The sequence below is a fragment of the Acinonyx jubatus genome, chromosome A2 (assembly GCF_027475565.1).
Source record: "Acinonyx jubatus isolate Ajub_Pintada_27869175 chromosome A2, VMU_Ajub_asm_v1.0, whole genome shotgun sequence".
Classification (NCBI taxonomy): Eukaryota; Metazoa; Chordata; class Mammalia; order Carnivora; family Felidae; genus Acinonyx; species Acinonyx jubatus.
The window spans coordinates 40,988,369-41,011,137 of NC_069383.1; the positions used below are offsets into that span (position 1 = coordinate 40,988,369).

At 41.2% G+C, this 22,769-nt stretch overlaps 1 protein-coding gene across 8 annotated transcripts in view; it reads left to right on the plus strand.

The window, feature by feature from the left end:
• The window catches only part of ELMO1 (engulfment and cell motility 1), a 730,817-nt gene that overhangs the window by 182,232 nt on the left and 525,816 nt on the right, over positions 1 to 22,769 (plus strand). For 4 of the 8 annotated variants that reach the window (XM_027075272.2, XM_053218216.1, XM_053218222.1 and 1 more), the window contains 2 exons: positions 9,358 to 9,424; positions 15,363 to 15,498. The gene's annotated coding sequence lies outside the window, so the exon portion shown is untranslated. Of the gene's footprint in view, positions 1 to 9,357; positions 9,425 to 15,362; positions 15,499 to 18,838; positions 18,978 to 19,017; positions 19,155 to 22,769 lie in introns of those variants that run through there. The other 4 variants (XM_027075281.2, XM_053218220.1, XM_027075280.2 and 1 more) reach the window with 2 other exon arrangements.

Sequence of the window (22,769 nt, forward strand, 5' to 3'; positions counted from 1 at the left end):
TTTCATGTGGCATCTAACTAGCAGTTTCTGATGTGGCCTTGTCTGGTTTCCCACTGAAACACCCATGGAAACTCAGAGAACAGCGAACACTCAGACAGACAGCTCACCTATTACTAGAGTATGTATGGCACCTGCACTAACTTAATAGTGGAGTTAATATTTGAAGAGCCGAAACCTCCTTTGGGGGAGCCAACATAATATTTTGTGATTGAAAAAGCTTCATCCCTCCCACTCTGCCTCAGAACCTGAGTCTCCCTCAGTCATCACTTGGACAAGTGTTCTGCCTTTCTCCCATCAAGGAGGCCAAAACCAACCTTTTAAACCAACCTAGTTAGAAAATACTGGGTATTTTGATTTTTATCTCTGTATTTATATTTTTGGCAATTGCTTCTATATGCTTTTGGCCAGTACTATGGTGAAATTATCTTAAGTTTAAATTATGATAGAAGGAATTCAATTTTGTTCACTGATGCATGTCCATTACCTAGAACAGTGCTCTGCAAAGAGTAGACAATTAATATTCATTGTTTGCATATTCATAAGTAATTAGTTTTAAAAAGTCAATAGGACCACAATTAACTTCTAATCACACTTGTGCTTTAATTTTTGAAGAGAATTTAGGCACAGAATTCTTTAATAATGGTTAAATAATTTCATAAAGAATTTTATTATGAAATTCACCAAGAGCTGAGAGAAATAAAAACCAGGAGTTGGTTGAAAGAAGGAATAGTCCATTTAACAGCAAGAGTACTAAAATAGCCTTTGTTTATTAGTGACCTTCAAGGAATCAGCCCTATGTCCTCTCCCCGCCTACCAAAGCAAGTGTTAACAAGCCCACTCATTTGCCAGAGCAGAGCTGGGCTCCCAGTCAATGCCGCTGACAGTGGAAGGAAGAAGAAATAATTACTTCTTAAAGCCACGCATTAATTTAAGCACTTGGGAAAATTCAGTTTGTGAAAAATAAAGAATGAAATGGGAACAAAAGAAAAACCGTGTTTCATGTCAGAACGGAAAGGTTAGAGACAGAAACAGCAAACAGAATGGAGTGTGTGGAAACACAGTTAGCTGGAACCAGTGGGAAGACCAGCCTCCTGCTGCAGCATGGCTGGCATTCACCTCCCCACCTGTGAACGGGGACTTTACACTTTGCACACTGCCACCACCCGCTTTCCCTCTGTATAGACAAGGTGGGGGATGCTCACTAACCCCCTGGCAACCTACTTGTTTGAGGAAGGACGTTAAGATCATGACTACTGTTTGGGGGTTTGAGGGCACATGGAGTTAAAGGCAGCTCTAGGGCCATCTTTATCCTTCTCTTTTCAACCCTGCACCCAACTCCTGTGATTTCTATGTATAAATCACCTTCTTCCTTTACTTCCTCAGCTTTGAAAGATAAACATGAAATACTATATTAAAATGTTTTTAATTCTGCCATTTAAAGGTGCTTTGGGGGGCGCCTGGGTGGCTCAGTCGGTTAAGCGTCCCGTTCCAGCTCAGGTCATGATCTTGCGGTCGGTGAGTTCCAGCCCCGCGTCGGGCTCTGTGCTGACCGCTCAGAGCCTGCAGCCTGTTTCAGATTCTGTGTCTTCCTCTCTCTCTGACCCTCCCCCGTTCATGCTCTGTCTCTCTCTGTCTCAAAAATAAATAAAAACGTTAACAAACAAAGGTGCTTTGGAATATAGGTTTTATTATTATTTAATATGGCAAGGCCGCCAGATCCGAAGTCAGCTGCCACTGAAAAATAGTTACACCTATAGATCCCAAGAGGCGGGGGTGTGTCATGCAGTGGAGGGCTACGTGGGGACGTGCCAGGGTCGGTCAGGAGGCAGAGGGAGAGGGGACAGTTGTGAGCCAGAGCTTTTACTGTGATTTCTGTAGGAAGGAATGGGCCTGGCATTGTAAGCAGGCTTAGGATTGGCTAGTTTGGACAAATTCAGTGGGCTCTGGGGCACAGGGTCTGTCCCTAGTTGTCTTGTACCTCGTCCTGGAGTACTTACGTAAGAGGATAGCGGTCCAAAGTGTGAAAGCCAGAGACAGGAGGTGGTGGGGATAAGGGCTCTGGACTGTTGGTTTGCATTTGAAAGGCATGCTCAATGTCCAGTTGTTAACTGTCTCTAGGTATTGGCTAGCCCTGGGAGGGATAGTCCCTCCAGGGTCAGCCAGGCCCCAGATGTCAAAGCATCAGAATACAGAAAATAAAAGACATGTTTCATACAAAAGGCACTTGCATAGATTCAGTTTACCAGAGTAATAAACCCAGCATTTCAGCTGGTGACTTCCATTATGATGTGGAACTCCAGTATTGAAAGGTCGGGTTACCCATACATTCAAAACCATAAAAAGGGTTTCAAGCTGGATGTGAAGAAACTACTTCTATTGCAAGGAACCATCCTCATTCTTGCCCTGGTGATTTCCTCTATCTGAGTACTAAGAAAAATATTTCAGGAGGATGCTTTATGCTTTATTATTGACCATTAACTTGTCATACCATGAAGGAAAAGGATGGTTTAGGACTGCTGATAAGAGCAAGAAGATTTTCTCTTTATCACAAGGTGGAAATCCAACCTAGTGCATCAATAGCAGAAGATCTTATCACTCAAAAGAAGTTCAGAGCCTTGCAGAAATGGACCTGCAGGAAATTACTTTCATGGAGGAGGAAAAAAAATGACATCAGGTTATTGGTCCCAAATGGCTCATCCTAACCTCCAAAAATAAAATACAGATGAAGATGTCAGGAGGTAGGAGACATTCAACCACATTTAAACTAAGACTTTCTACCAGCCTATTATTGGAGTTTGGAAGGAATTCTCTCTAGCACTGAAGCTGATGGAATTGGATAGAAAAATACGATCAGTGACTCATTCAATGAATGCCAGTTTGCCATAAGGTAGGAAGTGCTTGCCTTCATCTTGCACAGTTTATGTTCTGGTTACTAAAACCCAAAAAGGGGATGTATAGATTTTTCTTCCTCTGGGATGAATAGGCAAGCAAAACAAAAACAGAAACAAAATATGCCCATGGAAAAAAAGGTATTACCAAGGGATAAAGAATGCCAAACAAGATGTCAAGAACTCCAGAGGAAAAACAAGCTTCTGAAATGGCTTTATTTCAGAAACCAAAGGAAATTGTTGTCAACCTCAGCAGGATTAAAGGAGACATATCCTTCATGAGAGACAAGCAGAAAAATAAAAAGAAATAGACGAGTCTGAGATGCAAAGGGAAATGAATAAGGAAGGTATTCAAGAAAACTAAAAATGTAACACCAGAACCAACACAATTACTGGGAAAGAACAAAACTGCTAATTCAGAAAATCAAATCAGTAATGGGGCAAGATTAAGAAACTCTTCCAGAAAACAGAGAAAGAGAACAAAGAAATAAAAAATGACAAGACAGAAGATGATAATAAGTGTCTAGGACAGAAAATAGAGAGTTAACAGAATAATTATATGGTGTACCTGAAGAGAAATTAGAAGGACAGAACAAGAGCAAGAATCAAACACAAATGTATAATACTTTCATAGACCAGAAAATACGGGGGTTTATCACATTTCTATAAACTTATCTACATTTTGACAAAATATTTGCTTTACAAGAACTACAGGAAAATAAAAAATAAGCCTATAAATTGAAGAGTGGGTTATGTGCAAAAGATAAAAATCAGGTTGACCTTAGCCTTTTCCTCTGTGACACTAAATGCTGAAGACAAAGTATTGGCAGAATTTTGAGGTAGAAAATTGAAATGTAAGAGTTTTTTCGTATGCAGGATTGTCTTCTCGCAGTGTGAGGTCAACACAAAAATATTTCCCCAGTTGTAAGGGCTCTGAAAATATATTATTAGCTCCTTACCTTTTTATTAAAAAAAGGATATATTCCTTCTGAATGAGAGAAAAACAGGAATAAAGAACTCAAGATCATAGATTTAAAGTCAGCCAATAATGATATGTGCCATTTAGTTTCAGTAACTATTGAAAATTTAGTTACAATAGCAAACGAAATTCTAAATTAATTTTTGACAGAGGAAGATTTATATGACAAAACAATAATTTAATTCCCAAAATCTTTATAAAAAACTGTTTCAAAACCTAGGAATTAGGGTGATTATGGTGGAGAAAAAGGTTTCTAAATTCCACATTTCATTTAAAAGGACTCAGAGGAATGCTTTTCATTTTTTAGTTTGATGTAGGAAGATTATAGTTTTTTTTTATGTTTATTTAAAGAAACCTTAAAGATGCGGTGCCTGGGTGGCACAGTCGATTGATCATCTGACTGTTTCAGCTCAGGTCATGATCTCACAGTTCATACAATCCACCCCTTCGTCAGGCTCTGTGTGACAGCATGGAGCCTGCTTGGGATTATCTCTTTCCCTCCCTCTCTGCCCCTCCCCTGCTCGCACACACTCTCTCTCAAAATAAATAAATAAACTTAAAAAAGAAAAAAACCTTATGGGGTGCCTGGGTGGCCCAGTCAGTTAAACTACCAACTCTTGGTTTCAGCTCAGGTCATGATCTCATGGCTTCATGGGTTCGAGTCCTGCATCGGGCTCTGTGCTGGCAGCATGGAGCCTGCTTGGGATTCTCTCTCTCTGCCCCTCCCCCACTCGTGCTGTCTCTGTCTCTTTAAAAATAAGTAAACTTAAAAATCTTAAAGATAACTAACAGCAACACAAAATGACAACATATATTACCTTCAAATCAGTGAAGATAAGTGCAGACATATTATGATGTGATCCTAGTTTTAGTTTTAAAAAATGTCTAGGAAAAATGTATGTAACATGTATTTTTTTTTCAATTTTCACTGTTTCTAAAAGGAACATATATTAATTTTAAATGTAGAAAAAATTTTAAAAGAGATATCTCTCATATATAAATGAAAAGACTCATTGGCATTTTCTAACCAGTTTCTTTGTTTGCTCTGCACAATTCACCATCAGAACTGTCCTTATGTGCAGAATCAATTAAACATCCCATGAGAAAATGGGCTTAGTGAAAACTTCCATCTGGACTTTTGGAACAAATAACCTGCATCACTTAAACAATGATTTGCATATCAAACATCGTTTGTACAACATTTGAACTGAGGTTACATAGAGGCATCTTCTTTTTTTTTAATCCTAGAAAAGCAACTATTCATGTACTTTGATTAGATAGTGATCTCTTTGAAGCCTGAGATTTTTTTTTTTTTTTTATTCCCACTACCCAGCCCAGAGCCTGGTTATATGTTTGTCACATTCAAGTGAAATGAAATGACATAAATGAAAATATCCTGCCAGATGATTGTTGCTGTCACCATGTTCATTCCCATTATTGATCACAAGGCATTGATGTCACAGCCTCAAACTTCTTTAGTTGCATTTTGGGCCATTCCAAACTATTTCTCCCTCCATATTTTTGTAAAGTTTACTCACACCTGCAAAACCCAGGTGGTGTTTGTTACTATATATGCTTTTAATTACCAGTTGCTTAAATGAGCCGTAGTTGTGAAATTGCATTTTCTGCTTAAATTTAAAACTTTTTTCCATCATCTGATTTTTATTTAGGTCCTGACTTTTCTTCCCCCAGGTTCTATGGATCTGCATTAATTTTATTTTCTTTGGAAAACTTGTTGAAGCTAACAATTTTAACATGGCAGGCTTTTTCACACCCCCAGGCCTTTGTTCATGCTGTTCACTTCGCCCAAGTGTCCTTCCCACCCCCCCCCAGCACTTTTATACTCATCTGAATTCAGATATCACTTCCTTGATTAAGCTTCTCTTCCATCTATGGGTTTCCATTGCACATTGTACAGTCACTATAATGTTTATCAAGTAGTGCAGAGCCTGTGTCCCCTCTGTACCAGACCCATTCTTAGAACAGTATAACATGTGCATTTGATAAACCCAGTTTATGTAGAGTTGTGTGGTAGGCCCTCTCCCAGACTCCCAGGATGTGACATTGAACAGGTAATGAACCATGACGTGGTACTATCTTCATGGAGCTCCCGAGCTTATCTAATAAGATAATGACTAGTTTTGACCGAGCCATGACCAAAATAGATGGAATGATATACGTAGGGTGTGTGTGTGGGGGTATCTACTTAAGATAGGTAGTCAAGGCAGTCCTACTTGAGGGCAAACTAAGGCCAAGGCCTAAAGTACAAGAAGGAGCTAGACATGTAGAAACCAGGCAACTGCCTTCTAGGCAGAGAAAAAAGCACGTGCAAAGGCCCCAAAGAAGGTATAATCTTGCCCTGTTGAAGGAAAAGAAATGGCTTAGTATGTCTCAAGCAGAGGGTGAGAATCTCCCACAAGGGAGAAGAGTGGCATGAGCTGTCACTTAGGCAGAGGGACCCACGTAATGATGGCCCTGCAGTCAGTGGGAAATTTTGATTTAATTCCATTAGTCATGAGTTACCATTCAAGTTTAAAATAAGGAAGTGCCATTACCTCATTTCTGTTTTTAAAAGAAATGAGAATTCTTCACAGGGGAAGTAAATTGGCATGAGAAGGGTTTTGGGTGGAGAGTAGTGCCATTTACTGAAGTTAGGAAGAAGGTGGGGCAGGGGGTGTTGGAGTGATTGGGTTTTAGACACAGTATGTTTGAAAGTGGAAGAATCAAGTAGGCAGGTGGATTTATGAGTTTGCAGTTCATGAGAAATGTCTGGCTCAGAGATTTAGTTTGAAAGATATTCTCATATACATGGTATTTAAGGCTATGGGATTGGAATGGATTACTTTGGAAGGAATGGAATAGGACCCAGGCCAAGTCCTGAGGCAACCGAACGTTTGGAGGTCAGATGGAAGAGGCAAAACTAGCAAAAGAGCCCAAGAAGGAGGGGTCAGTAATGTTGGGGAGTGTGATTTGAAGGAAAACAAAAGGAAAGTATTTGAGAAAGAGCAAACAGCCAAGTGCGTGGAATACTGCTAGGAGTGCAGTGAATGAGGACAGATTTCCTTCTGAGCTGATACACCCCAGCTGGTTGGTGGCCTTGTCAAAAGCAGTGTCGACAGGGTGGCAGGAACAGAAGTCAGATTGGAATAGATTGTAAAGGAGATGGAGGTGAGGAAGGAGAGATGATAAGGGTGTAGCTTTGAGAGAAATTTTGCTGTAAAGGGGAGCAGAGAAATTACTTTCTGCCTATGTCTATAACACACACAAGACATACATTTTGCACACACTACAATACTTCTTTTTCAAGACTACTCAAAATATAAGAAGAATCAATAGACCAAATAGGAATATTTATAATAAATGTGTGAGATGGGAGAAGTCTTCTGTTAATCATAGTACTTTTTTGTGAATTTCTGTTCTATCCTACACAGCTAAATAAATAATAGCTGACAACTTAGGAGCAACTGAAATTTGCCAATAAAAAAGATTATTTTATTCAACACTCGTAACAACCCTATGAGGAAGGTACTCTGACTATCCTGTCTTATAGATGGGGAGTTCAAGTCTTGGAGACTTAAAAGATTACATTGGACCACAGACCTAATAAGTGGTAGAGGCATGATTGGAACCCAAGTTTTGACTTCAGAGTCTGCATTCCTAAACTTAGCAAAACAAGAGTTGGAGATAAGAAAGAAGGTATTACTGACACAGGATAAAAGCTAGAATCTAAGCCATCCTCATTTACAGAGAAATGGTCTTTCACAATTCACTCATAATTTTGGTAAGAAGATGAATGTCTTTGTTAAATAATCTTCATAAGTAATTTAGATAATTCTGTGGGTGGCTGAGAATAAATGAACAGAAGCCTTTGATGTGATCTCTCTGCCCCCTTTTTTTTAAATGCAAGCAGGACAGAGATTTAGGAAATGCCATCAATGTGCCACTAAATCTGGAATATTTAAGACTGAATATTCTAAAGGTCTCTAAGAATATGCCCCAGACATTCATAAAGGAAGTGTCTGAGTAAGAGTAGTACATCCTTTATTTACTGGGTTTATGAAATGTGCCTATAGCAATAGCTTCTAGGTACGTTTTTTAAAAAGTAGGTTCCCCAAACATTTGACTAACCAGAACCCACATTTCATCGGTGTATAAGGCAACATCCAGGTAGAAAAGTTGAGTCTCATGCATGGCCTAAAGAGATCAGCAAATGCATAGAGGTAAAGAAAAGACAGAGGTGAAGTGTGAGCCAGATGAATGCCCTCTGAAAACAGAATCCACCTGGCTCTCCAAACCAATGGCTGCCCTACTCATTTACAGAGCAAAGAGACACAACTCAACTCTAAGAAATGTTTAAGGCCACAGTCATTTAGTCGTCTATGCATTTAGTCATCTTGCAAATGGTTTTGAGTTTTTCAAAGCACATCACGGTGCAAAGAGGCAGTTCAAGCTCTTGAGGAATTTATGATCTTCAGGAGAGATGAGTTCCTTGGCTTATCTGCCAAGTGCCACAGGAGTGACAGACACCAAAACAGGGTGGTTGTGAGAATAGAAAAAAGAGTAGTGAACAGTGTCAAAGACTCTAAGGCAAAGGTGTAATACAGATTTAAAAAAAAAATCACAAATTTTAAAGGAAATATGTTGCCTACTATTTAAATTGCAAAGAAAAGAATTAAAACAAACATTTAATTCATTCTCAGCACTGATATTTCTGGGTATGCATTTGTACAGTTGAAATATGTAATGTACATTAAAAAGTCTTTTCTCTTTTTCATTCAGTGATATGTTGTGTTTCATACCACATTATATAATTTTCAACATCATTAAAAATTCATCTTATATACAGGCCATTTTAATGAGTATTTAATACTCCATTATGTGGTTAAACTACAACTTATTTAAGCATTGCCCTTTTTTTGACCATTTGAGTTCAATGCAACTTTTGAGATAACTTGAGATATACACTTTAGTGCCAACCATGTTTGTCTTGTTCTGATTATTTTAAGTACACATCACCAGAGTGAGTGAAACTTCTGGATCAAAGGACAGGAACATTTTTAGGGCTTTAGTTAGATGATGTTCCAGGAAGATTACAGCAATTTTTATATCTTCAAGGAAACTCTAGGTGTGTCTGTCTCATTAAACAATGGACTACCATAATCATCACTTATATATATATATATATATATATATACACACATATATATATTAGTTTAATGAGTAAAACAATTACTCATAGTTATTTGAAATCTTTGAGTTCTTTGCTTAAATTCCATTAATATTCCATAAGCCACCTGCATTTTCCCTCTTATGAACAATCCATTAATATCCCTTGCTTATTTGCTTTTTGGAGTTCTAGTGTTTTAATGATGTGTTTGAGTTCATTGTATATCAAAAATCATAACCCATTATCATATCTGTAACAAATATTTCCAAATATCTTCCTCACTAATGGTTTGCCTTTCAATTGTCTTTGCTTTATGTCAGCAGGATGGACAGAAGCAGAGGCAGAGATGCCTTAAAGCATCTGATGCTTTTGGGAGGAGGAGCGTTCAAGGTGAGTGTGGAGTTTCTGGACACATGCGTATCCCTGTCCTGGCAGATGAGTCTGAAAGTGGATGTGAAGAGCTGTGTTTGGTTCATAGTTTGGATTATCGTTAGTATACAGTGACAGACAATTGGAGGCTTAAAAGAAAAAAAGGAAGTGACGTGATCAGACCTACCTCTTAGAAACAGAGATCTAATAGTTGGAAGAAGGGTGGGTTGGAGGGGGAAAGGGTCTTACCAGTCTGTTCCTGGACTATTGAAGGAGCCTCTTTGGTGGTCTCCTTGGTTTAACTTCCATGACTTTGGGGTGCCTGGGTTGCTCAGTCAGTGAGTGTCCAACTCTTGGTTTCAGCTCAGGTCATGATCTCATGGTTTGTGGGTTTGAGTCCCATGTGGGTCTCTACACTGACAGTGGAGAGCCTAGTTGGGATTCTCTCTCTCTTCCTCTCTCTCTGCCCTTCCCCTGCTTGTGCTCTCTCTCTCAAAATAAATAAATAAACTTAGAGACTTACCTGACTTTTTCTTTATGCTTAAATTTGAATATTTAAATTTAAGTTAAAATAAGGAATGGAGTATAGGATGGACATTTCTTTCTTAGAGAAAGAAATAAAATAGATAAAGATGAGTGAAGATCCCAATAAACTGAAAGTGTTTGTGAGGCCAACATTAAAGGAATACAGGATTTTCTTTTCCAACATATGCTTGTTTGGTGGACATATTTGATTAAATCCTAGAAATTATGTAGAAAAGTAGGAGCGATAAAATCATAAGAGATAGGCTTGCCTGAGAGCAGAAGGCATCAAGTGCTAGAGTTTAGGATTATTTGTAGGTGATGGGTAACCTTTATGTGTTAGACATGAATAAAGTAGCTTATTGGGAACATTAACTTGAGAATGTGTAATATTGATTGAAAAGAGAGAGAATAGAAGCAGGAAGATCAGTCATAAGTTTATTGCTTTGGTACAACATTTCTGGAGGGCAATTGGTGATATGTAGCAACAATATAATACATCCATCTTTTAAAAAAAATTTTTTTTACATTTATTTTTGAGAGACAGAGAGAGACAGAGCGTGAGCAAGGGAGGGGCAGAGAGAGAGAGAGAGAGAGAGAGAGAGAGAGAATCAGAAACAGGCTCCAGGCTCTGAGCTGTTAGCACAGAGCCCAACATGGGGCTCGAACTCACGAACCGTGAGATCATGACTTGAGCCGAGGTTGGACACTTAACCGACTGAGCCACGCAGGTGCCCCAATACATACATCTTTTGACCCAAGAATTTAACTCTTGGGAATTTATTAAAGAAATAATAGAAAAAGTGTTTAAAGTTGTAGGTGCAAAGATGTTAACTGAACTGTCATTTATAATAGAGAAACAGTTTTAAAACTAAATATCCAACAATAATTCATAAGATGAAATACTATGTCATGACACAAATCTGTATTTACTAACCTTGAAATGGTTTCAAAATACACTTAAATGATGGGGCGCCTGGGTGGCTCAGTCCGTTGAGCGGCCAACTTCAGCTCAGGTCATGATCTCGCACTCCGTGAGTTCGAGCCCCGCGTCGGGCTCTGTGCTGACAGCTCAGAGCCTGGAGCCTGTTTCAGATTCTGTGTCTCCCTCTCTCTGACCCTCCCCCATTCATGCTCTGTCTCTCTCTGTCTCAAAAATAAATAAACGTTAAAAAAAATTAAAAAAAAATACACTGAAATGAAAGCAGAGAGATGAAAAACAGTATATTTAGAATGCCTCCACCTTTACTTTAATCATATATATCATCTCATCCTAGTAATCCTTGTAGAATTGTTATCTCAGTGGTGATTTCTAAAGCAAATATTGTTTAGAATAAATTTCACCAAATGTTCAAATTCCTCTCTTTCCTTCCTATCAGGAATGGAGTAAAATGGGACAGGGGCTAGGGCCTCAGTAAGTCTGTGCCTAATGTTAAATTAGTGTAAGTTCCATGTACTGTACATTTGTAATATACAGTAACATGCCACTTCTGCTTCATTTCGGTAACTGTAAAGGCACTTTTCCCCAAATACCGTTTATCATCTGATAGCCTCCAACTGAAGTCTTCAACAGTCCCCATAAGGTCAGCTATAGAAGTGTGGCATGGATCTCTGTTAAAGCAGAACGATCATGGCTCTGGATTGAGAAATATGCTTTCAGTCCCCATCTGCCACTTTATAGTGAATTTGGTAAGTCACTTAACCTCTTTGAGTCTGTGTTTCATCCTTAAGTGGGGATAATAAAATATCTTTCCTTTAGTTTATGTGAATTGAACATAAATAAAATCCTTTCCTTGATTTAATTCTTGTCTCTTCAGACGAGGAAATTTAGACAAGGAATATAAATACTAGGGTAGCTTGTTTTATTTTTTATCTTAAAAGTAACATATCCACAACTCATTGTATAAAATGCTGAAATATGTTTCTTTTATAATTAGTCTTTTTGGAATAAAACATAGATTATTTTCCCCAAATATCACAAACCTTTCCTCTTTTCATAAGTGTACATGCAAATTAAAGAGGATCTCACCTTAATTATAAGTATTTAAGATAACATAATTATGTTACGTAACCTACCTCAGATTTATATTCAAGTCCACAGTGTATTTTCCAGAAAAAAAGGCCTACCATCTTTAGGTTCATCTAAAACATTTTGCTCAGGGAAACAAAATGCTATTTAAGATTTTTACTGTCAGGTAAATATATAAAGAATCCTACTTGGTTTTTACTTTCCCCATTCATAACCTAAATAGTAGGCTTTTTAGGAGAACAAATACACATGCTTGCAAGTGAGTAATTACTTTCTTGGTCATAATGCTATTGTATTAACATGAGATCTAATGTTATTCCTCCAAATTTAACCCAAATACTTATCAAAACTTTTTTTATGCAAGTCTTAAGAGCCATATCAAGTCCAAAGCCTTAAAATTGGCAATTAACAGTAAAATTACTACCGTATCTCTAAATTATCTTTTCACATTTCATCCTTCCACCCCCTTTTTTCCTTTGAAATAAAAGAAGAAATAAGGTCATGTTTGGGGGCAAACAATATAGGGTGTTGACAAAGAACTGCAAAAATTGGGACACTGTCTTAAAATAAAATTGATGTCATTGTGGATGTTTGAGAGTTGAAAGTAACCTTCAATCAATCTGGGGCCCTAAATCCAAAAAAATCAATGTATATAAAACTACAGATGAGCTAAGTTTTTGTAGGTATATACGTCCTTGGAGAGACCAAGTTAGTAGGTCAGCTGAGGTGTGCTAACCCCTGAATTGTATGTGGTGACCCAGGAGGGGAAGTGGGAAGATGTGATTATGATTCCTGGAAATAATGTAAAGAAAAATGTGGAAGAGCATAATGGTTCAGAGTGTCCATTTAATGTGTCATGTGCCTGGAAAAAGAAGACAGTGTTTTAGGAGAATTCTGAGTGGTCTCTGGAGGGTACAACTGGGTGTTCTATAGACCAAAAGGAGAGCTTTTTAAAAATCCAATAAAAAATTTTTTTTTTAATTTTAGAGAGCACCAGCGGGGGAGAGGGGCAGAGAGAGAGAGAGAGAGAGAGAGAGAGAGAATCTTAAGCAGGCTCCATGCTCAGTGTGGAGCCTGGCACAGGACTCAATCCCATGACCCTGGGATCATGAACTGAGCTGAAATCAAGAGTTGGACACTCAACCGACTGAGCCATCCAGGCACCATTAAAAATCCATTTTAATGAAGCATAATTTATATACAATAAAATTCACCTTTTTAATTTTTATTTTTTAGAGAGAGAGAGAGCACATGTACATGCATATGAGCAGGGGAGGGGGTAGAGGAAGAGGGAGAGAAATAACTTCAAGCAGGCTCCATGCCCAGCACCAAGCCCAGTGCAGAGTGCAGCTCGATCCCACTACTGTGAGGTCATAACCTGAGCTGAATCCAAGAGTCAACACTTAACTAACTGAGCCACCCAGGCGCACTTCATCTTTTTTAAAAGTAAAGATTTTTATTTTGAGATAATTGTGTATTCACACACACAACTGTTCCTTGAACCATTTATCCAAGTTCCTCCAATGGTGAAATTATAGTAAAATATTGTAGGGGTGCCTGGGTGGCTCAGTCGGTTAAACGTCAGACTTCGGCTCAGGTCATGATCTCACGGTCCTTGAGTTCGAGCCCCGCGTTGGGCTCTGTGCTGACAGCTTGGAGCCTGGAGCCTGCTTCAGATTCTGTGTCTCCCTCTCTCTCTGACCCTCCCCCGTTCAGACCCCCGTTCAGTTTTGCTCTGTCTCTGTCTCAAAAATAAATAAACATTAAAAAAATTAAAAAAAATAAAATATTGTAATATTGTACTATTGTACAATTGACCTTGACTATATCAATGTCAAAATCCTGGTTGTGATACTGTATTGTAGTATTATTATAAAATATAGTATATACTGTACTGTACTATTGTATACTGTGTAAAAAAACCAATATATTGACATTGACACAGTCAAGGTAAAGAGCAGTTCTATCACCACAAGGATCCCTCATGTAGTACTTATATAGTCATCCCCCCAGCTTCCCCCACTTTCCCACTCCACCATCTCTGACCCCTCCCAACCACTAATCTGTTCTCCAGTTCAACAGTTTTATCATTTCAGGTATAGTATTTAAATGGAGTCAGACAGTGTGTACCCTTTTAGGATAGGATTTTTTTCACTCAGCATAATTCCCTGGTAATTCATCCAAATTGTTATGAATATCAGTAGTTCATTCCTTTTTACTGCTGAGTAGTATTCCATGATATAGAGGACCACAGTTTACTTAGCTAATCATCCGCTGAAAGACAGAATGTACTAATTTTAACTTTGTGTTTTTGATGAATTTTAACAAATTGATACACCCATGGAATCATTGCCATAATCATAAATGGGACATTCATACAAAAGAAATGAAAATATATGTTCACACACACATTACGTGAATGTAGCAGTTTCATTCATACTAGCTAAAAACTGGAAGCAATCCAATGTCCAACCACAGATGAATAAATAAAAGAATAAATAATGATATAGCCATACAGTGCAATACCACTCACTCAGAAAAAAGAAATGAACTACTGGTATAAATATCATACATAATGAAAAAAGCAAGACCTAAAAGAATATATGCTCTATGATTCCAATTATGTGGATTTCTAGAAAAGATAAAGCTTTTTTAGCGTCAGAGAGCAGATCAGTGATTGCCTAGGGCTGGGAGGGAGGAGGGGAGCGGTTGACTGCAAAGGGGCACGAGAAAACCTTTCTTGGTTTAAGAGAACATTTTAAACCCTAAACTGGGGAGAATCTGTTGCTCAGAATAGAAGGATGTTACTTTCACAGAAAACAAGGAAGTGCTGAGAAATAAATTTGTTTATGGAGGATGGTAAAAAGAGCAGAGTAGGGAAAATAGATGCCCAAAGGACCAAAGTATAGAAGAATAAAGAACTCCAAAGGTGAAAAGAGTGGAAACTTGAAAGAAACTTCTCAAAGCTTCAAACTACAGAAAGCTGATTGGAGTCTCATAACACCAGGGATGTGAGCCTCACCTATTTGACACTGAGTTTGTAATATGTAAATTTCCCTACTTGATTTTGTGATTTTTTTTTAATAATAATTTTACACTTGTAAAAACGAAAAAGAATTTTTATTTTTAGAGAGAGAGTGTGATTGGGGAGAGGGGAAGAGGGAGAGAGAGAGAGAGAGAGAGAGAGAGAGAGAGAGAGAGAGAGAGAATGAGAGAGAGAGAGAGAAAGAGAGAGAGAGAGACAGAGAGAGACAGAGAGAGAATCCCAAGCAGGCTCCATGCTCAGTGTGGAGCCTGACATGGGGCTCAATCCCATGACCCTGGTGATCATGACCTGAGCTGAAATCAAGAGCCAGACGCTCAACCAATTGAGTCATCCAGCTGCTCTGGTTTGTGATCTTTACACAGCTGTGCTCCCTGTCCTTCTTTGGGTCTGGAAGGAGAACTTAGCCCTGTATATGCAGAAGCAAACAATGTGGAGACTGCAGGTGTGGAAATTCTGCAGGAAAATTGACAGGAAAATTCTCTCTGATTCCACTAATTGGTAAGACATGAAATTACCTCCAATAGCAGAAAGCAAACAAGGAACATTTTCTTTGCTTTTCTTGGGACTCTTTCATGACAAGATACACTGTGATATTTTCTACTGATGCCCTGCTGGAAGCCCTCTCTACTCCTCCCAAAAGTATGGAGTGCTGATATAGTAAATGGCATGCCCAGATGGAAATAAGCCCTTTTAGCCTAATACATATCCCCAAATCCCCTCTACCCTTGAAGGAGACAGTACTTCCCTGGTGTAGAGAGAAAGACTGGAGCAAAACAAAGACAATAGGACTGGAGGCATGAGTTCAGTCTGAAAGAGAACATAAGAACAGATGTCCAAAACCAGGTGAGAGTAGGGGTGAATACTAATGCCAGGGGGCCTGGAGGTGGGAGAGAAGTAAGATATGGTTACTGGGATTCAGAACTGAGGAAATAAACTAAAGTAAATAGGAAGCAAGAAGGAATCAAATTAAGTGGGGAGGATTGCTAGGAGATGCTAAAACCACTGGTTAAAAGATCATTCTGGAATAGGATATTTGCACAGTGTAAAGTATCCGATCACAGATTTCTTATTACTTGTAAAGGGAAAATTTACTTTTTCACTGGAGTTATTCACTTGGTGGTGACATTTCCCAGGTGGTTAAAATTAGTACCACCAAGACTGGCATAGACTGACAATGCATATACCAGTGTGATGTAGTGTCGAGTACCCATATCGCTCATGAAATGTTCTTACCATAAATGTTTAACCTGAAGCCCTAATCCATATAGAAAAAAGTACAAAGGATAAAGGGGTAAGTGAAATCACACCACAAGAGACAGACAAATCCAGAGTGTGAGCTATTTTCTAAGAGGGTTTGCCTGGACCCCACACCTTATTAGTAACAAGGATTAGAAATACAGGTTCTAGATAGAAGGAAGGGGATATTTTGCCTCCTAATACTGTAGGCAATAGATAAAGTGAACGGATGAGTTAGAATCTGGATGACCAAAGAAGAAACCTCAGTTAGACCCTGAGACCCAAAGCTTAACAAGAAAAAAATTGGAGGTTAAGACCAGGGTCTCACTATATAGCATTTATAGAATAAAAGTGAGAGGAACTAGTGAATCCAAAGACTCTGATCCTTATCATGGCAGAGGAAGCCACTTAGTGGGGTGTTTTCCAGAACCCTGATCTGTTCTCACCTAATCTGTGGGTGTGGGGAGACACTGATGCCTGACTGCATTAAATTCAAAAAGACTTAGAGAAGGTGAACCAGGGTCTTTGGTCCCAGAGATCAACCACATAAACACAGACATGACCTAACAGTAACATAACAAAGAATTTTGCCTTGCTATTGGATCAGCAGTGAGATAGATGCATTTGAAAAATAATTGACAAGATTTAGCTGTATTGTTTGTAATGGTTAATTAATTAATTAATTTATATGACAACTAATTTTTTTTTAAGGATCAAGACTGGTGTCCTTCAAGGGAAAGATGGTTAAGATGAGAGAGATTTGAAACCATAGGATTTGAAACCATAGAAGTTAGAGTAACGGAGAGCATTTAATCCTCAGGAGAATGTTGAGATAGAATTCAGTGTCTGTCTTCAAAAATCTGAAAAAGGGTATCTCTTGGAGGAGGGATGTGACTTATTCCATGTTAACTGCAGAGGGCAGAGCTGGGATCAAAGGGTACAAGGAGGTGGATTTGTCTAATTGCTGTGCAAGGAGAGACACAGAGTTCCCTGTTTACTCTTGGAACAATTATGACAGCTAACATTTACTGAGTGCTCATGATGTCTGCACTATAGTTGAAGTCTTTATATGTCTTAGCTAAAAAGTTGTGGATCTAATTCATAGTTACTATTACAAGTGCTCATAGCATCATTGGTAAAGGTTCCTTTTACTGGCTGCTTATTAACTTACTTCGTTTGGATACTTACCTATTTACTGTTATTATATCATTATCATTTTACAGATGAGGAAGGCTGATTACTTTTCTGGAATCATCCTACTTTAAGTTATTGGCTTATAATGATCTGGACCCAAGTCTTCCTGCTACTAATATTGCCTTCAGAGGTTATGCATATAATAAGAGGTCAGATCAGGGCTGTTCATTAGAAATATAATGTGAGCCACTAATGAGAGCCATATGTGTAATCTTACTTTTTCTATTAGCCACATTAAAAATGTGCTATTGAAAATATTTTAATTATTACATATATATATTTATACTTATATTTTAACCCAATACAATAATCCAACTGACTCATCACATCTTAAATTATTATCATTTGTTCAAGTGATGTAATCAACACAAAAATTATTAACAAGGTATTTAACGTTCTGTTTTTCACACTAAGTTCTATGTCTATATTTTCATAACATCTCAGGACTAGCCACATTTAAAGTGATAGTTGCTCGGGGCTCTTGGCTGCTAATGAGGAGCCAGCACAGGGTTAAAATTTAAATCTCTTTGCAGGGGAGAGAGTGGGATTGCAATTTAAAGAGGACCTTTACCTTCCTCCTTATATTCCAACGCCTCCTTGCTCCTGATTTACCTCCTTTGCCAGTTTGAAGTAACAACTGCCTTTGTCTTTTCTGGTAGAGCCAACGTATATACTTCTGAATTTGGAGAGAGCAGGTGTTTTTCCTGCAACCTTCCAAGGACTGTCATTTCCCTTCTGGCAGCTACACTGGGAGTTCATTTGTTTGAATTTTGCTTTGAAAGTCACAAAAGTAGGTTGCATTAATTAAATAACGTACTCCAAATACCAAATTAGGGGTAGAACGTCTTGCTTTATGAAAAGTTATGCAAAATTAGGGAGTCCCTGGTTTAATTGATTAGAAATAGTGTAAATGCATAGGTGACTATAAGAGGGAGTAAAGGTTTTGTTATTTTTGCCACGCTGCTCACGGGTAGAGGCAGAGCGTCAGAACAAACACACCAGCCTCTTAAAGTAGCTTTAAAACAGCCCACCGAAGTTTCCCCTCGAAATTCCAAACCAGCTGCCAAAAATGAAAGCTTATAAAAAGATGCCACGCGCTCTCGGCCTCCCGGAGGTGGCGCTATGACGGTGACGGAGTTAATTAGTGCCTGCAAAGCGCCGCGTGTGAGCTCATCCGAGAAGTCATGCTCTGCACACATATTATTTATAGCCGATCTGAGGCGTGCACGGTGTTTGACATTTTTCTTCTTTTTAAGTAGGGGGACTTCAAAAAGTCGTGGACATTTCCCTCCACCCTCCACCCCGCAGGCAAAGTGCAGTAGGCAGGCTCCAGGGCGCGGGCGGGAGGTGAAAGCGCCAACCACGCGTGCCGGCGTGCAGGTGCCGGGGGCGGCGGCGGCCACTCTGCAGCGTCCGCTCGGGAGGAGAGTTCGCGGTTGATCTCGGGATGCCTTGCAGATGCAAAATGTGTCTCTGGCCAGCAGGAGGAAGGAAGAGGAAGTGAGAGCAGCGGCAGCCGGCGGCGCAGCAGCCGGCGGATCCCCAGTGTAAGTGCGTGTGCGCGGGCGAGGATGGGCACGGGATAGAGGCAGAGCCACCCACACGGCCGCGGCCCGGAGCTGAGGGACAGAGCTTCTGGCCCCCCTTCAATGGTCACGGGTCGCCAGAGCTCTGGTCGCGCGGAACCCTCGCCGCCACCGCCGCTGTCCTGCGACCCGGGGCAGGTTCGTAAAGTTTCCTGGACTGGCGCCGCGCCCCGACTCGCCGACCTCAGCGCGGCCAGGGAGGGAGCTGAGGCTGGGGCACTGGAGGAGGCGTCCTGTTCTGGGGGACTCTGGGCGCCGCGGAGACACTTTTGTTTCCTCCCTGGGGGCTCCGCGGCTGGAGCAGGGGTAGCCTCGGCGCTCTGCGGGGCGAGGGCTGCGGGCGCTCCGGGGCGCTCAGCAGTTGGGGAAGTCTGGGCAGAGCCGGGCGGCTGGAGTGGGAGTGGGAGTGGGAGCGGAGGGATGGGGCGCGGGAGATGGAGAGCAGGGCCCGGGGCCCGGGAACCCGCGGAGGCGATTTGGCCAGGGCCGGCTGGTGGGGGCCGCCGAAGGACTGCGCTGCTGGCTCGGGGGGGGGGGGGGACTGGGGACCGGGGAGTGTGGGATTTGGGGGCTTGGAGATCCGAGAGGCTGCGCCTGGGAAGGTACTGGCAGCTCGGGCTCCGGCTTTTCTCTGGTACTCGCAGATGAGAGGGAATACCTCGGCGACCGCGCTCTTGGGAGGGGACAGCGATGGGCTAGAGGGATGGAGGGCCCGAAGGGGCAGGAGGAAGCGATTGGGGCGGCTGGGACCCTCAGGGGCGACAGTTAGTAAATACTCGCCTCCTGGGAACATGCCGGGGTCTCCCGCTGGGACTCGGAACGAAGGAGGCGGGGGCAGGGGGGTTCTATGGGAGATACTGGCATGGAAGGGGGGGGGCACCAGGCGCGCCTTCAGAGTAGGGGCCAACGGAGCTTTGGGGGTCCTGGAATCCGAGCTGAGAGGGGCGGCGGAGATCGCTAGAGTAGCTTTGAGGAAGAGGAAATATAGAAGTCTGCCAGCCCTGGGGTGCGCGCGTGTGTTTGGGGTTGGGAAGTCCGTGTTGTGTCGCGGGCGCGCGCGAGGGCGGCGAGCGTGTGAGCAAGTGAGCGTGTGTGTGTGTGTGTGTGTGCTGTGTGTGCTGTGCTGTGTGTGTGTGTGTGTGTGTGTGTGTGTGTGTGTGTGATCGCGAGGGGCTCCGAGCTTGGGACTTCCCGCCAAGTGACCCTCTCCCGCTTGGGGGCCGGACGTTTGAAGTTGGCAATTCCGGGCAGAGGTTGTTGGCGGTGGGACCTGCGTTGACCTAAAGCTGCAGGGCTTGGCCTCCCCCAGTGACCTGGCCCTGGGGTCCTCTGGACAGCTCTTAGGACTCACTGAGCATATTTTGTGCAGCCCTGTGCCTCGGACCATGGGCCTGCTAACACCGCTGGCCAAGAAGGATGCGGACTTAATCCGCTGTATTTAAGATTTCAGAGAAGCTTGAGACCAGGGTTTCTGCCTCCGGAGGCAGGGACTTGCAGGCTCCCAGGTTATCGCTGCTGGTGGCTTGGGGGTGGCGCGGTGGAAGAATTTCGGAGGTTTTTGTTTGTTTGTTTGTTTGTTTATAAAATAAAATAATTAATGATATGCATTTATGCATCAATCATTTGGGGGTAACTTTAGGAACTAGAGGGGCATAACCCCACTGGGGTTCACTTTTAGATCAAAAGGCTGGCAGTAGCTATTGTTAAGGGCCTCTTCTGGTTGTGGTTTTTCATTTTTCCCCTCCATACCCACTTCCCAAGGTTATTTCAAGGATTTTTGTTTCCCAGTTTACAGAACTGGGGACTCAGAAGCCCAGATACCCTGCTGTCAGGTGGCAGACTTTTTTTTTTTTTTTTTTTTTTTTACACGGTTGCCCTTCTGAACTTCTGCTCTTTACTATGGTACATTTCCTATCTCTTGAGGGCTGTTACAGGTTAAATGTTGCCTTTTTTCCTAGTACATTTATTACTCAGATTTTTTTTTTAAATTAGATGGACTGGTTGTCTTGGGAAATTGTGAGGGAATGACTTGACCTGCAGTGTTGGAACTCTGCAGTGGGGGGTGGGGTCTGGAGGGAAGGGAACTGGGGAAAAAGTTAGTAGGTGTCCGGGAAGGGGAAGTTGTGAGGCAGTCCCAGACCTGGGTCTGGTGGAATTTAGGATCCCTTTTCGGGCTACAGGATGGGTAGTCCTGTTAGTGGCCATATCTTCACACACACACACACACACACACACACACACCCGCCCCCATCCCCTTGTCCTATTCCTACTTTTCTTAAAACTGCAGCCAATCTGATTGCCTTACATTCTTCTTTTTCACCAAGTTCTCTCCCCGGGACCTTTGCATATGTTATTCCTTTTGCACAAAGAACTTTTCCCCACATGTCCAGATGGCTCACTCCCTTGCACACTTCAGGTCTCTTCTACCCAGTTGTCAGCTTATAGGCAGCCTTTCCTGACCTCATGTAAAATAGCAACCAGCCACTCCATGGTCCTCTTAAGTAACTCAGTTCCGCCCCCCCTTCAGCATTTATTACCCCCTGGCATTACATATTCATTTGTTTATTTGATTATGTCTGTTTTCCCATTAGAATGGAATTTCCATGAGGGTAGGGACCTTGACTTGTGTATAGGTACAGAACCTAGACTGATGTACTGACCGAGAGATGCCCATTATGGGAAATATACCAGGCAAATATTGCAGCATCAGTGGCAAGTGAACCCAGGTAACAGGCTTTTGCTTTCTTTCTTTCCTTTGTCCTTCCTACCATGCCCAGCCATTCTTCTTGCAGACCTCTTTCTGCCCTGAGTAGACTCAGAATTTTAGCCTGAAGAAAGGAACAGAGAGGTGATTCCTTGAGAGAGTAGAAGACCAGTATAGTTTATTGATAACACGTAGCCACGTCTGATCTGGTGTTTGTTTTATCATATTCCTTGGAGAAAGTCTTTGCAAAAGTACGTGTTGCTTTACTCAAAGAAATGCCCCCTCAGGAAGAAGGGCAGTGCTGTGAGTGGGGTGAAGTCAGATATCCACTCTATCTTGTTCTGCTTTCCCAGAAGATGGAGGTGAAGGCAGAGGAGGAGAAGACGTAAGGAAGAAGAGAAGCGGCAAATGTCTAGGAGAAGAAAAATGAAAGGGAGAAAACAGATGAGGGGCTTCTATAGTGCTTCTAAATCATAAGCATTTATGAAATTGCAGTATTGAGATAATACTTAAGTGGTTTAAAGTAATTTACCCCCTTTGGGTGTTTGTTGTGAATGGGTGGGGAGAGGTGGAGGAAGAGAGTGCTTTGAAGCCCTTGCAGAGAGGATGTGGCTGGGGTGTGCCAAGGGGCTCTACTGAGTGCACGCATTGCTTACCTTACCATCTTTCTTAACACTGAAGGTTTAGAGCTAATCATTCCTATGGAGGACATTTCCTGTTCTGATCTAAGACACTGGGTACCCTTAAGGTTTGTAACAGGAAGCCTGCCACAACTTTTTAATGCCTGAAACCATCCAGGTGGGTAGTTTGGTTTTTAAGACATTCATTCTATTGAATTGGGAAAAGGTGGGGAATTACTAAACCCTGTCTACATCACAAAGCCTCAAGTGTTTGCTGCTAATTATGCAACTCCATCTCTGCTTCCTTCTTGTCAACTAGTCTAGTGTTTTTGAAGTTTGGGGTTGCAGTCTAGGAGTAGACCATAATATCAATTTATCATGTCCAAACCAGCAGTTTAAAACATGAAATAGAAGGGTACAATGGAAAAT